The following is a 14,010-nucleotide window of genomic DNA, read 5'->3' as shown; positions in this document are numbered from 1 at the left end:
CAAAAATAAGTTAAACAAAAATGCTCTATGTGAACATGTTATATTTTTTTACGGAGCGGACGGATCACAGACCCATTCAAGTTAAAATGGTTGTTGCCCATGCATTGGGGACCGAAAATTGCCGCGTGCATGAGTTTCATTTTCATTAGGAGCTATATAATTTTCTTTTCCTGAAATAAAACAATAAGTTGCACGGCTGTAAAAATTCTCTAGATATCTTGTTATGATTTCTTATTTGATTTGCCTTAGGCTAACACAGTGGTGGGCAACCTTTTTTTTCAACTGAGCCAAATCTCGCCAAAACCACGATTGAAATTTATTTTGAGAGCCACATTTTTAAAACCGAAAATACATAGGATGGTACACTGTTTTTAGTTTCAATAAGTTTTTATTGAGAATATTGTGCATGCAAGTATCCACATAGGTCGGGTACTGTGGGACTCTTTGCACCGGCCCTGTCACGTGGACGTGACCAGAGCCTGTGCAAGGATTTTTTGGCAACACAAGCGAAGCTACATCTCGGTGACCCCCTTCTCCCACCGCCCCGCCCGCAGCTCACCTGGTCCTGGTTCTGTCTGCAGCAGCTGGCTTCTCCTCTGTGTGGTCCTGATATCTTCGATCTGGTTTGAGGACTGTACTTTTCGCCCTATAAGATGCACATAGGTTTTAGAGGAGTATAATCAGAAACAATATTTTCCATTATACCTCAGGTCAGACCACCAATCAGACCCCCAATGTTAATCATACCTCAGATCAGCCCCCTATATCAGCAGTCAGCACCCCATCCATCATGCCCATGTCAGCCCCCATCCATCATGCCCCCATGTCAGCCGTCATGCCCCTATGTCAGCCGTCAGCCCCCCATGTCAGCACCCCATCTATCATGCCCATGTCAGCCGTCAGCACCCCATCCATCATGCCCATGTCAGCCGTCAGCACCCCATCCATCATGCCCATGTCAGCCGTCAGCACCCCATCCATCATGCCCATGTCAGCCGTCAGCACCCCATCATGCCCATGTCAGCCCCCATCCATCATTACCCCCCATGTCAGCCATCAGCCCCCCATGTCAGCCATCATGCCCCCCATGTCAGCCGTCAGCACCCCATCCATCATGCCCATGTCAGCTGTCAGCCCCCATCCATCATGCCCCCCATGTCAGCCGTCATGCCCCTATGTCAGCCGTCAGCACCCCATGTCAGCCGTCAGCCATCAGCCCCCCATGTCAGCACTCCATCCATCATGTCCATGTCAGCCGTCAGCCCCCATCCATCATGCCCCCCATGTCAGCCATCATGACCTTATGTCAGCCGTCAGCACCCAATGTCAGCACCCCATCCATCATGCCCATGTCAGCCGTCAGCACCCCATCTATCATGCCCATGTCAGCCATCAGCACCCCATCATGCCCATGTCAGCCCCCATCCATCATTACCCCCCATGTCAGCCATCAGCCCCCCATGTCAGCCATCATGCCCCCCATGTCAGCCGTCAGCACCCCATCCATCATGCCCATGTCAGCTGTCAGCCCCCATCCATCATGCCCCCCATGTCAGCCGTCATGCCCCTATGTCAGCCGTCAGCACCCCATGTCAGCCGTCAGCCATCAGCCCCCCATGTCAGCACTCCATCCATCATGTCCATGTCAGCCGTCAGCCCCCATCCATCATGCCCCCCATGTCAGCCATCATGACCTTATGTCAGCCGTCAGCCCCCCATGTCAGCACCCCATCCATCATGCCCATGTCAGCCGTCAGCACCCCATCCATCATGCCCATGTCAGCCGTCAGCACCCATCCATCATTACTCCCATGTCAGCCATCATGCCCCCCATGACAGCCGTCAGCCCCCATCCATTATGCTCCCTAATGGGGGACAATGTTGGAGTCTGCACCATCGGGGGGGTGACATGATGAGGGACAATGTTGAAGTCGGTACCTGATATATCACTGGGGTCTGGCTGGAGTGGGGTCGGTCTGGTCCTGGCTCCAATCTCAGCTGGCTCTGCCTTAAGGTGTCTTCTCCAGAGTCCAGACTAGAGTCCAGCAGGGTCGGCCAAGTTCCAACAAGTCGTGCCTCAGTGTTACTCTGTGACTGTGTTCTTCTGCTGCCAGCCTGGAGGGGCAGCTTTTACAGGTCATAGCAGACAGAGCAGCTCCGCCTCCTCGCCTCCCTCCGCCGCGGCCCCACTGACAGTCAGTGACGCCTCCTTTGGCCTGAGCGCCGCACGGCACACATGTAGGCAGGACAGCCGCAGGCTGCCGCCCCCGAGAGGAGGGAGGGGAGCGGGCGCCGGGCACACAGAACAGTGCTCCAGACTAAAAAAAAATTCCAAGTAGCCATTGGCTCCTGAACTGAAAAATTTAGGAGCCAAATCAAATTTTTAGTTGCCAAATCGAAACTGAATCAAAATTTTGGTATCGTGACAACGCTACGCCGATCAGATCGGCGTAGGGTTGTTTTGAAACCAAAATTTTGATTCGCTTTCGTCACCATAAAAAAGTATTGTGATACTCAATACCGTGCAAAAAAAAAAAAACAACAAAAAAAGCTGTGTGCATTTCGCATTTTATGAAACATTCGGCCCATAATAGAACAGTCCTATGCTATTTTTTGGGGTGACAAGGTGACTAAAAAGGCTATGTAATATGTTTATTTATTTATTGTTTATATATTTTATATGTAAAATTGGGAAAGGGGGGATTTAAACTTAATATTTTAAAGTACTTTCACATTAGCGTTTTTCATTTCCGGCACTGAGTTCCGTCACAGGGGCTCTATACCGGAAAATAACTGATCAGTTTTATCCCCATGCATTCTGAATGGAGAGTAATCCGTTCAGGATGCATCAGGATGTCTTCAGTTCAGTCATTTTGACTGATCAGGCAAAAGATAAAACCGTAGCATGCTACGGTTTTATCTCCGGCGAAAAAAAATGAAGATTTGCCTGAATGCCGGCTCCGGCATTTTTCCCCATAGGAATGTATTAGTGCTGGATCCGGCATTCAAAATACCGGAATGCACCCGCACTAAATCCGGACCCATTCACTTCTATGGGGCTGTGCACATGAGCGGTGATTTTCACACATCACTTGTGCGTTGCGTGAAAATCGCAGCATGCTCTGTTGTGCGTTTTTCGCGCAACGCAGGCCCCATAGAAGTTAATGGGGCTGTGTGAAAATCGCAAGCAAGTGCGATTTTCACGCATGGTTCCTAGGATGAAAGTCTATTCACTGTATTATTTTCCCTTATAACATGGTTATAAGGGAAAATAATAGCATTCTGAATACAGAATGCTTAGTACAAGGTCAATATAATAAACATTGGTGGCGCAGTGCGCCCCCCCATCACCCCAATATAATAAACATTGGTGGTGCAGTGCGCCCCCCTCAATATAATAAACATTGGTGGCGCAGTGCGCCCCCCCCCATCACCCCAATATAATAAACATTGGTGGCGCAGTGCGCCCCCCCTCAATATAATAAACATTGGTGGCGCAGTGCGCCCCCCCATCACCCCAATATAATAAACATTGGTGGCGCAGTGCGCCCCCCCTCAATATAATAAACATTGGTGGCGCAGTGCGCCCCCCCCATCACCCCAGTATAATAAACATTGGTGGCGCAGTGCGCCCCCCCCATCACCCCAATATAATAAACATTGGTGGCGCAGTGCGCCCCCCCAACACCCCAGTATAATAAACATTGGTGGCGCAGTGCGCCCCCCCCATCACCCCAATATAATAAACATTGGTGGCGCAGTGCGCCCCCCCTCAATATAATAAACATTGGTGGCGCAGTGGGCAGTGCCAATGAGGGTTAAAAAATAAAAAAATAATTAACTCACCTCCTCCAATTGATCGTCTCCTGTTCTTACTTCTTTCTAGTTTCTTCAGGACGCAGGACCTGTGGTGACATCACTGTGCTCATCACATGATCCATCACCATGGTAATGGGCCATGTGATGAGCTCAGTGACGTCACCACAGGTCCTGAAGAAACTAGAAAGAAGTAAGAACAGGAGACCGGCAGCTACCTGATCAACTGGAGGAGGTGAGTTAATTTTCTTTTATTATTTTTAACCCTCATTGGCACTTCCCACTGTGCCACCAACGTTTATTATACTGGGGGAGGGGGGGCGCACTGTGCCACCAACGTTTATTATACTGGGGGGGGGGGGGGCGCACTGTGCCACCAACGTTTATTATACTGGGGGGGGGGGTGGCGCACTGTGCCACCAACGTTTATTATACTGGGGGGGGGGGCACTGTGCCACCAACGTTTATTATACTGGGGGGGGGGGCACTGTGCCACCAACGTTTCTTATACAAATACAGGAGGCGGGTGCCGGAATCAAATAGCCGGCACCCGACCTTTGTGACAGGGAGCTGCGATCAGCGGCAGTTAACCCCTCAGGTACCGCACCTGAAGGGTTAACTCAACTGCAGCGGATCGCAGCTCCCTGTCACAGAGGTCGGGTGCCGGCTATTTGATTCCGGCACCCGCCTCCTGTATTTGTATTAACAGGTCAGTTTTCTTCATTGGTGGCGCAGTGGCCACAGCCCCTCCCCTCCTCCTCCTGCCTCTTCTTATTGGCAGCGGCGGGGACAGCAGCAGCACAGGGGGGAGGGAGAGACTCCTCCTGCGCTGCTGAGAACGATCATCTCCTGTGCCCGCCGCTGTATTGAGCAGAGCTGCGGCGGCGGGTCTAGTCGCTAATGGCATCTGGAGCCCTGCAGAAGAGCCGCATTAAAGTGTGTAAAGAGCCGCATGTGGCTCGCGAGCCGCGGCTTGCCGACCACTGGGCTAACAGAACAAGGCTAACAGAAGAATGCTCCAGCTCTAGGAAGACTTGACTATTCACACAGGTATACCAGGCAGGAGTGAACACTTGTGATCAAATAAGATTATCAATTTTCCTTTGCAAACTAGGGTTGAGGATTTTTGGACCCAGGACCCGAACCCGAACATTTCATTAAAAGTTCGGGTTCGGTGTTTGGCGATTTCTTAGCGCTTTTTGAAAGGCTGCAGAGCAGCCAATCAACAATCGTTTAACTGTGTGACCTTAGAAGCCATCACAGCCATGCCTACTAATGGCATGGCTGTGATTGGCCAGTGCAGCATGTGACCCAGACTCAGGGCCGGTGCTACCATAAGGCAGACCAAGCAGCTGCCTTAGGGCTCTTTCACACTTGCGTTGTCCGGATCCGTCGTGCACTCCATTTGCCGGAGGTGCCCGCCGGATCCGTAAAAACGCAAGTGAACTGAAAGCATTTGAAGACGGATCCGTCTTCAAAATGCGTTCAGTGTTACTATGGCACCCAGGACGCTATTAAAGTCCTGGCTGCCATAGTAGTAGCGGGGAGCGGGGGAGCGGTATACTTACAGTCCGTGCGGCTCCCGGGGCGCTCCAGAATGACGTCAGAGCGCCCCATGCACATGGATGACGTGATCCATGCGACACGTCATCCATGAGCGTGGGGCGCCCTGACGTCACTCTGGAGCGCCCGGGGAGCCGCACGGACGGTAAGTATACTGCTCCCCCGCTCCCCACTACACTTTACCATGGCAAACAGGACTTTAGCGTCTTGGGAGCCATGGTAACCATTCAGAAAAAGCTAAACGTCGGATCCGGCAATGCGCCGAAACGACGTTTAGCTTAAGGCCGGATCCGGATTAATGCCTTTCAATGGGCATTAATTCCGGATCCGGCCTTGCGGCAAGTGTTCAGGATTTTTGGCCAGAGCAAAAAGCGCAGCATGCTGCGGTATTTTCTCCAGCCAAAAAACGTTCTGTTCCGGAACTGAAGACATCCTGATGCATCCTGAACGGATTTCTCTCCATTCAGAATGCATTAGGATAAAACTGATCAGGATTCTTCCGGCATAGAGCCCCGACGACGGAACTCTATGCCGGAAGAAAAGAACGCAAGTGTGAAAGAGCCCTTAGGGCGCACCCTGAGGGAGGGTGGAAAAATTGACCTTCTTTTTTTTTTTAATCACTTACTTGTGAGTTGCCCCGCAGCGCCACCGACAGCCCGCCCCAGCCTGCGTGTGCACATTCACAGAGCGGGACGGGCCCGGCAGCACTGCAACATGGTCACGGGGTCAGGCCAGGGGGGTGTGACTGGCGCAGCGGCAGCAGGGACTGGAGCTGACTGTGTCTGTTAGTCTGACTCACACACAGCCAGATTGCCGTAGCAGCAGGACAGGTGGGTAGGTGATCACTGATGAGAGCACTAGCGCCAGAGTGCACGGCATAAATGTGTTTTAAAAAAAAATATTACACAAACAACAATCCTAAATGGAGGGGAGGGAATGGTGACCGTGACATGATGGGAGGGGGGACAATGTCTGTAGTTTGTGACATGGGGATGGGGCCAGGGCCGGACGGAGGGGTAGGGGGTGATGTGCCATGGGGGGGACTGAAATGTGACATTATAGGGGGTAATGATGTGATCATGATGTGACACGAAGGGGGTGATGTGACATGGTTTGGAGGGGGAGAAATGTGTCATGGAGGGCTGATGTGACATGGGGGTGATGTGACAGAGGATTATGTAAAAAGGAGGAGGAGAAATGTGACATGGAGGGGGAGAAATGTGACATGGAGGGGGGAAATGTGACATGGAGGGGGAGAAATGTGACATGGAGGGCTGATGTGACATAGGGGGGTGATTTGACATGGAGGGGGAGAAATGTGACATGTGGGGCTGATGGCTGACATGGGGGCATGATGACTTACATGGGGGGCTGATAGCTGACATGGGGGGGCTAATGGCTGACATGGGGGCATGATGGCTGACATGGGGGCTGATGGCTGACATGGGGAGCTAATGGCTGACATGGGGGCATGATGGCTGACATGGGGGGTTTATGGATGGGGGCTGATGTCTGACATGGGGGTGTGATCTGAGGCATTGGGGTCTGATCTAAGGTCTGATTAACATTGGGGGTCTGATTGCTGGTCTGACCTGAGGTTTAATGGAAAATATTTTTTTCTTATTATCATCCTCTAAAACCTAGGTGTGTCTTAGAGGGCGAAAAATACGGTCCTCAAACCAGCGATTCTCTGAAGCAGAGCGAAGATACCAGGACCACACAGAGGAGAAGACAGCTGCTGCAGACGAGACCAGGGCCAGGTGAGCTGCGAGGTGGGGTGGGGCGCCAAAATGTAGCTTCGCTTGTGTTGGCAAAAATCCTTGCACCGGCCCTGCCCAGTCTCTATATAAGCTGGAGTCACGTAGCGCTGCACGTCACTCTGCTGTAGGGATAGGATGCTGCTGCTGTGAGGGAGAGAATAGGACAAAATCTTTAATCAGAACTCCAATTGAACTCACCGATCTACATAGATCTAGTTGTGTGGGTGCAGTGCACAAACTTTTTACCCTGCCCTGAGCTCAGTGACAGAGAAAAATAACTTTTATCCATCTGTTAGTTAGGTGGGCGGTGTCGGCCATTTTATGCAAGCTCAGTGCACCAGAACTGCATCTGTGCTTTTGTGACATTCAAATCCAAGCTTAAAATACTGCAATAATAATCTGGTTTTTAAAAAAATAACTTTTTGGGCAATATCCTACATCTGGTGCCTTTGCAGCATTAGTCAGTGTACAATTTAAGCTAGAAATACAGCTATAATTTTCTGGGTTTTTAAAAACACCATTTTTGGGCAGAATACACAATTTAACAGCCCTTGCTGCATCTGCACGTGTGAAATTTAAGCGTTATATACAGCTGTCATATTCTGTTAGTAAAAAAAACTTTTTTTTTTTTGGGCAAAAATCTTAAATTGCCGCCTAGTCTACATCTGTACTTGTGAGATACACCCTTTAGATACTGTGGTTCTATTTTGCTATTAGAAAAACACCTATTTTGGGCAAAAATCTTTAATTGCGGCCTAGTTTGCATCTGTACGTGTGAGATACACCCTTTACATACTGTGGTTCTATTCTGCTATTAATAAAACACCCATTTTGGGCAAAAAACATAATTTTGCAGCCTTTGCTGCATATGTCATTGTGAGATACACCCTTTAGATACTGTGGTTCTATTCTGCTATTTGAAAAACTACCATTTTGGTCAAAAAACATAATTTTGCAGCCTTTGCTGCATATGTCATTGTGATACACACTTTAGATACTGTGGTTCTATTCTGCTATTAGAAAAACACCCATTTTTGGGCAAAAAACTTAAATTGCGGCCTAGTCTGCATCTGTACGTGTGAGATACACCCTTTACATACTGTGGTTCTATTCTGCTATTAATAAAACACCCATTTTGGGCAAAAATCTTAATTTGCGGCCTAGTCTACATCTGTACTTGTGAGATACACCCTTTAGATACTGTGGTTCTATTTTGCTATTAGAAAAACACCCATTTTGGGCAAAAATCTTTAATTGCGGCCTAGTTTGCATCTGTACGTGTGAGATACACCCTTTACATACTGTGGTTCTATTCTGCTATTAATAAAACACCCATTTTGGGCAAAAAACATAATTTTGCAGCCTTTGCTGCATATGTCATTGTGAGATACACCCTTTAGATACTGTGGTTCTATTCTGCTATTTGAAAAACTACAATTTTGGGCAAAAAACATAATTTTGCAGCCTTTGCTGCATATGTCATTGTGATACACACTTTAGATACTGTGGTTCTATTCTGCTATTAGAAAAACACCCATTTTTGGGCAAAAAAACTTAAATTGCGGCCTAGTCTACATCTGTACGTGTGAGATACACCCTTTACATACTGTGGTTCTATTCTGCTATTAATAAAACACCCATATCGGGCAAAAATCTTTAATTGCGGCCTAGTTTGCATCTGTATGTGTGAGATACACCCTTTAGATACTGTGGTTCTATTCTACTATTAATAAAACACCAATTTTGGGCACAAATTTTTAACTGCGGCCTAGTCTGCATATGTACGTGTGAGATACACACTTTAGATACTGTGGTTCTATTCTGCTATTAGAAAAACACCCATTTTGCACAAAAAAATTCATTTTGCAGCCTTTGCTGCATATGTCATTGTGAGATACACCCTTTAGATACTGTGGTTCTATTCTGCTATTAATAAAACACCCATTTTGGAAAAAAATCTTTAATTGCAGCCTAGTTTGCATCTGTACGTGTGAAATACACCCTTTACATACTGTGGTTCTATTCTGCTATTAATAAAACACCCATTTTGGGCAAAATTCTTTAATTGCAGCCTAGTCTGCATCTGTACGTGTGAGATACACCCTTTACATACTGTCATTCTATTCTACTATTAATAAAATACCCATTTAGGGCAAGATCCTAAATTTGAGGAGAGCATCAAAAAAGGGACATGGCCCCGGTCGTGGTGCTGCTGGTTGAGCTCCTGTTGAAGGGAGAGGACGTGGTCGATTTGTGACAGCTACACGCACAAGTGAAACCACTTCCTCAGATGCGAGTAGGCGACAGAAGCTGCAGCGGTACTTGGTCGGACATAATACGGCTCTACGAATGGTGAGCCCAGAACAAGTACAGACTATAGTAGATTGGGTTGCTGACAGTGCCTCCAGTTCCTTCCAGTTGTCTCCACCCAGTCTCTTTCTGAAAGATTAGAGTTGGCACCTGCAGCCGATATCCATCAGTCTTTCACCTCACCCCCTTGCAAATCAGCCAAGCAGTCTGAGCCCCAAGTCATGCAGCAGTCTCTTCTGCTTTTTGATGACTCTGCTGGCAGGGTTTCCCAGGGCCATCCACCTAGCCCTGCCCCAGAAGTGGAAGAGATTGAGTGCACCGATGCCCAACCACTTAAGTTTCAAGATGAGTACATGGGAGCAGTGGCGTAACTAGAACTGACTGGGCCCCACACCAAATTATTGAATGGGGCCCCCCCCATGGGCCCCAGTCCTGCAGCTAGTCAAAATCACTCACTCAGACCAGGCCCTGCTGCGACTTCGTCCGTTTCCCACACATATACTGCATATCATGTCACTGTATATAATACTATTGTGGGGGCCCTTTTACAATTTAGTCCTCATCTCAGATGGGCCCCTTATGAGTTCAGGCCCCGCAGTAGCTGCGTCCCCTGCTTCCACTATAGGTACGCTCCTGCCTTTCACAATATTACAGCTATACACACTATACAATGCCAATAAATATAATTAGGGAGAGTTTACATTTCCGTTAAATTTTCCGTTCTTCTGATGTGTCAGAAGAACGAAAAAAAAAACAAAAAAACTGGATGTATCTTCTAATAAAAAAAAAAAAAGATCCTGTAAACAAATGGATCCTGTTGCATCCGTTATGCACATTTGGCATCCGTTTGAGCCATTTCTGAGATCTGTTCTATCATACGGAAAAAGGTACTGCGTACAGGAGTTTTCTTTCTGTCAAAAAAACGGATCTCAGGTAGAAATGGCTCAAACGGATGCCAAATGTGCATAACGGATGCAACAGGATCCCATTTGTTTACAGGATCCTTTTTTTCTGTTCTTCTGACGGATCAGAAGAACCGAAAATGAAATGGAGATGTGAACTCTTGCTTACTTGAATACACAGAATAAAATAGCATAACCAATTTCAAGCAAGTACAGGAATAGCATCCACTGGGCAGTGTATTTCCCCTATGCATCCTCAGTATGGGGCTGAATGTATGAATATACACAGACATTCATTATATAGTCTTAGGCCAGTTTCTCATTTCACATATGCATTTTATGCATTGAAATTTCCACCAAATGCCTCCACTGGTGAGATAACTAGGTTCTGTTACATATATATACAGTATAATAGATAGATAGGAGATAGATGATAGATAGATAATCACACACACACCTTTCACATACATACACTTGCCTTTTATGCAGGCTAGATGGATTTGTCAGGCTGTGGAGGATCCAGAAGAGTTTCTAACCCCCCCCCCCCCAGCACATGGCTGAGTGTCTCCTCCTCAGAGAGCAGTGCAGCCCCCCCCCCTCACTCTGTCCCGACTAGACACTGACAGCAGAGCAAAGAGCACTACTGCCCTGACAGTAAGTGAAGAGGAGCAAACTGGGGAGGGGGGGGGGGGGGGGGGAGTTCTTAAGGAAGCTCCAGGGAGATTTTTTAAGGTAGCAGCATAAGCTGCTGCTGACAAGAGCTGCTGTTATCTTCAGTGCGGCCCTCCACTATACGCTGCCTGCTGCCTGTGAGGCCAGAAGTTTACATCATAGTACATGCAACCCTGCCCTGCTGACACCTCTTCTAAGCTCGGGGCCCCGAAGCAGCTGCTTCCCCTGCTTCCCTGATAGTTACGCCCCTGCATGGGAGGACCATCGCAGCACGTCTCGGATGATGACGAAACTCAGGTGCCAACTGCTGTGGCTTTCTGCAGTGTGCAGACCAAAAAGGAGGGCAGGGGTGAAGACTGGGTGGAAGATGATGTGGAGGACGATGAGGTCCTCGACCCCACATGGAATCAAGGTCATGTGAGTGACCTGTGTAGTTCGGAGGAAGAGGCGGTGGTCGCACAGAGCCACCAGCACAGTAGAAGAGGGAGCAGGGTACAAAAGCGGAGCGGCCGTCCCCTAGACAGTACGCCTGCTACTGCCCACCGCAGCAAGGGACCGAGCACACCAAAGCCAGCTCCAAGGAGTTCCCTGGTGTGGCAGTTCTTCAGACAATGTGCTGAAGACAAAACACGAGTGGTTTGCACGCTGTGCAATCAGACCCTGAAGTGAGGCATAAACGTTCTCAACCTGAGCACAACCTGCATGACCAGGCATCTAAGTGCAAAGCACGAGCTGCAGTGGAGTAGACACCTCAAAAACCAAGAAAGGTCTCTGGCTCCTCCTGCTTCCTCTTCTGCTGCAGTCTCAGCCTCTTCATCCACCTCTGGAGTGACAGTGCCACCTGCCACCCCGCAAACAGAGGATCTGCCAGCAACACCACGATCTGGGCCACCAAGCATCTCCACAATGTCCCACGGAAACGTTCAGCTCTCCATCTCCCAAACACTGGAGCGGAAGAGGAAGTACCCCCCCTACCCACCCGCGATCCCTGGCCCTGAATGCCAGCATTTCAAAGTTACTGGCCTTTGAAATGCTGTCATTCTGTCTGGTGGAGACAGAGAGTTTTAAAAGCCTTATGGCGGTGGCTGTCCCACAGTGCGTCATGCCCAGCCGCCACTAGTTTTCCAGGCGTACCATCCCTTCCCTGCACAACCAAGTGGGGGACAAAATCAGGTGTGCACTGCGCAACACCATCTGTGGCAAGGTGCACCACACTACGGATATGTGGACCAGTAAGCACGATCAGGGACATTAAATCTCCATAACAGCACACTGGGTAAATGCAGTGGCGGCTAGGCCTGAGGCGAATAGCAGTTTGGCGCATGTCCTTCCACCACCGAGGATTGCAGGGCGCTTCAGTTTGCCTCCTGTTGCTTCCTCCTCCTACTCTGCTTCCTCATCCTCTACCAGCTCCTCATCCGGTCAGCGTAACACCTTCACCAGCAACTTCAGCACAGCCAGGGGTAAACGACAGCAAGCAGTTTTAAAACTTATCTGTTTGGGGGACAAACCCCACACCGCGCAGGAGCTGTGGACGGGCCTTGAACAACAGACCGATGAGTGGTTGGTGCCAGTGAGCCTCAAGCCCGACCTGGTGGTGTGTGATAATGGGTGAAATCTCATAGCAGCTCTGGGACTAGCCGGTTTGACGCACATCCTTTGCCTGGCGCATGTGCTGAATTTGGTGGTGCAGAGGTTTCCTAAAAATTACCCCGATATGTCAGAGCTGCTGCATAAAGTGCGGGCCGTCTGTGAGGGCTTTCGGAGTTCTCACCCTGCTGCTGCTCGCCTGTCAGCGCTGCAGTGTAACTTCAGCCTTCCCGCTCACCGCCTCATATGCGACGTGCCCACAAGATGGAACTCCACCTTGCACATGCTGGCCAGACTGTGCGAGTAGCAGCAGGCGATAGTGGAGTTTCAGCTGCAGCACGCACAGGTGAGTCGCTCTGCGGAACAGCACCACTTCACCACCAATGACTGGGCCTCCATGCGAGACCTGTGTTCCTTGTTGCGCTGTTTCGAGTACTCCACCAACATGGCCAGTGCCGATAACGCCATTCTCAGCGTTACCATCCCACTTCTATGCCTCCTTGAAAAAATGCTGCTGGCAATGATGGAAGAGGATGTGGCACAGGAGGAGGAGGAGGAAGAAGGATAATTTCGTAGGGTTTCCGGCCAGTCATTCACAAGTGGCTCTGAGGGTGGGTTTCTGCACCCACAAACGCCAGGTACACAATTGTACAGCCAGGGCACAGTTATGGAGGATGACGAGGTGGAGGATGAGGAGTTGGAGGAGGAGGAACCTTGTTCACAGCAGGGTGGCACCCAGACCAGCTCATGGCCATAACTGGTGTGTGGCTGGGGGGATACAGAGGACACAGACGATAGACCTCCCACAGAGGACAGCTTGTCGTTGCCTCTGGGCAGCCTGGCACACATGAGCGATTACATGCTGCAGTGTCTCCACAACGACCGCCGGGTTGCCCACATTCTAACTTGTGCTGATTACTGGGTGGCCACGCTGCTGGATCCCCGTTACAAGGACAAAGTACCGTCCTTAATTCTGTCACTGGAGCGTGATCGTAAGATGTGCGAGTACAAGCGCACGCTGGTAGACGCGCTGCTGGTGGCATTCCCACCTGACAGCGGGGTACAGTGGAAGCACAGGCGAAGGCAGAGGAGGAGGAAGAGGTCGCCAACGCAGCTGGGGCACCGCCAGCACCTCAGAAGGCAGGGTTAGCATGGCCAAAATGTGTAAAAGCTTTGTCAGCACGCCACAACAACCAGCACCACCAGCTGATATGGAACGTCTTAGCAGGAGGCAGCATTTCACCAACATGGCAGTACGTGCACACGGTTACACGTACTGTATAACGGGTCTGCCCCCTTCAACTTCTGGGTCTCCAAATTGGGCATATGGTCTGAGCTTGCCCTTTACGCCTTGGAGGTGCTGGCCTGCCCTGCAGCCAGTGTATTATCTGAACGTG

This window comes from Bufo bufo, chromosome 2, assembly GCF_905171765.1.
Source record: "Bufo bufo chromosome 2, aBufBuf1.1, whole genome shotgun sequence".
NCBI classification, from domain to species: domain Eukaryota; kingdom Metazoa; phylum Chordata; class Amphibia; order Anura; family Bufonidae; genus Bufo; species Bufo bufo.
This window is presented reverse-complemented; position numbering follows the sequence as displayed.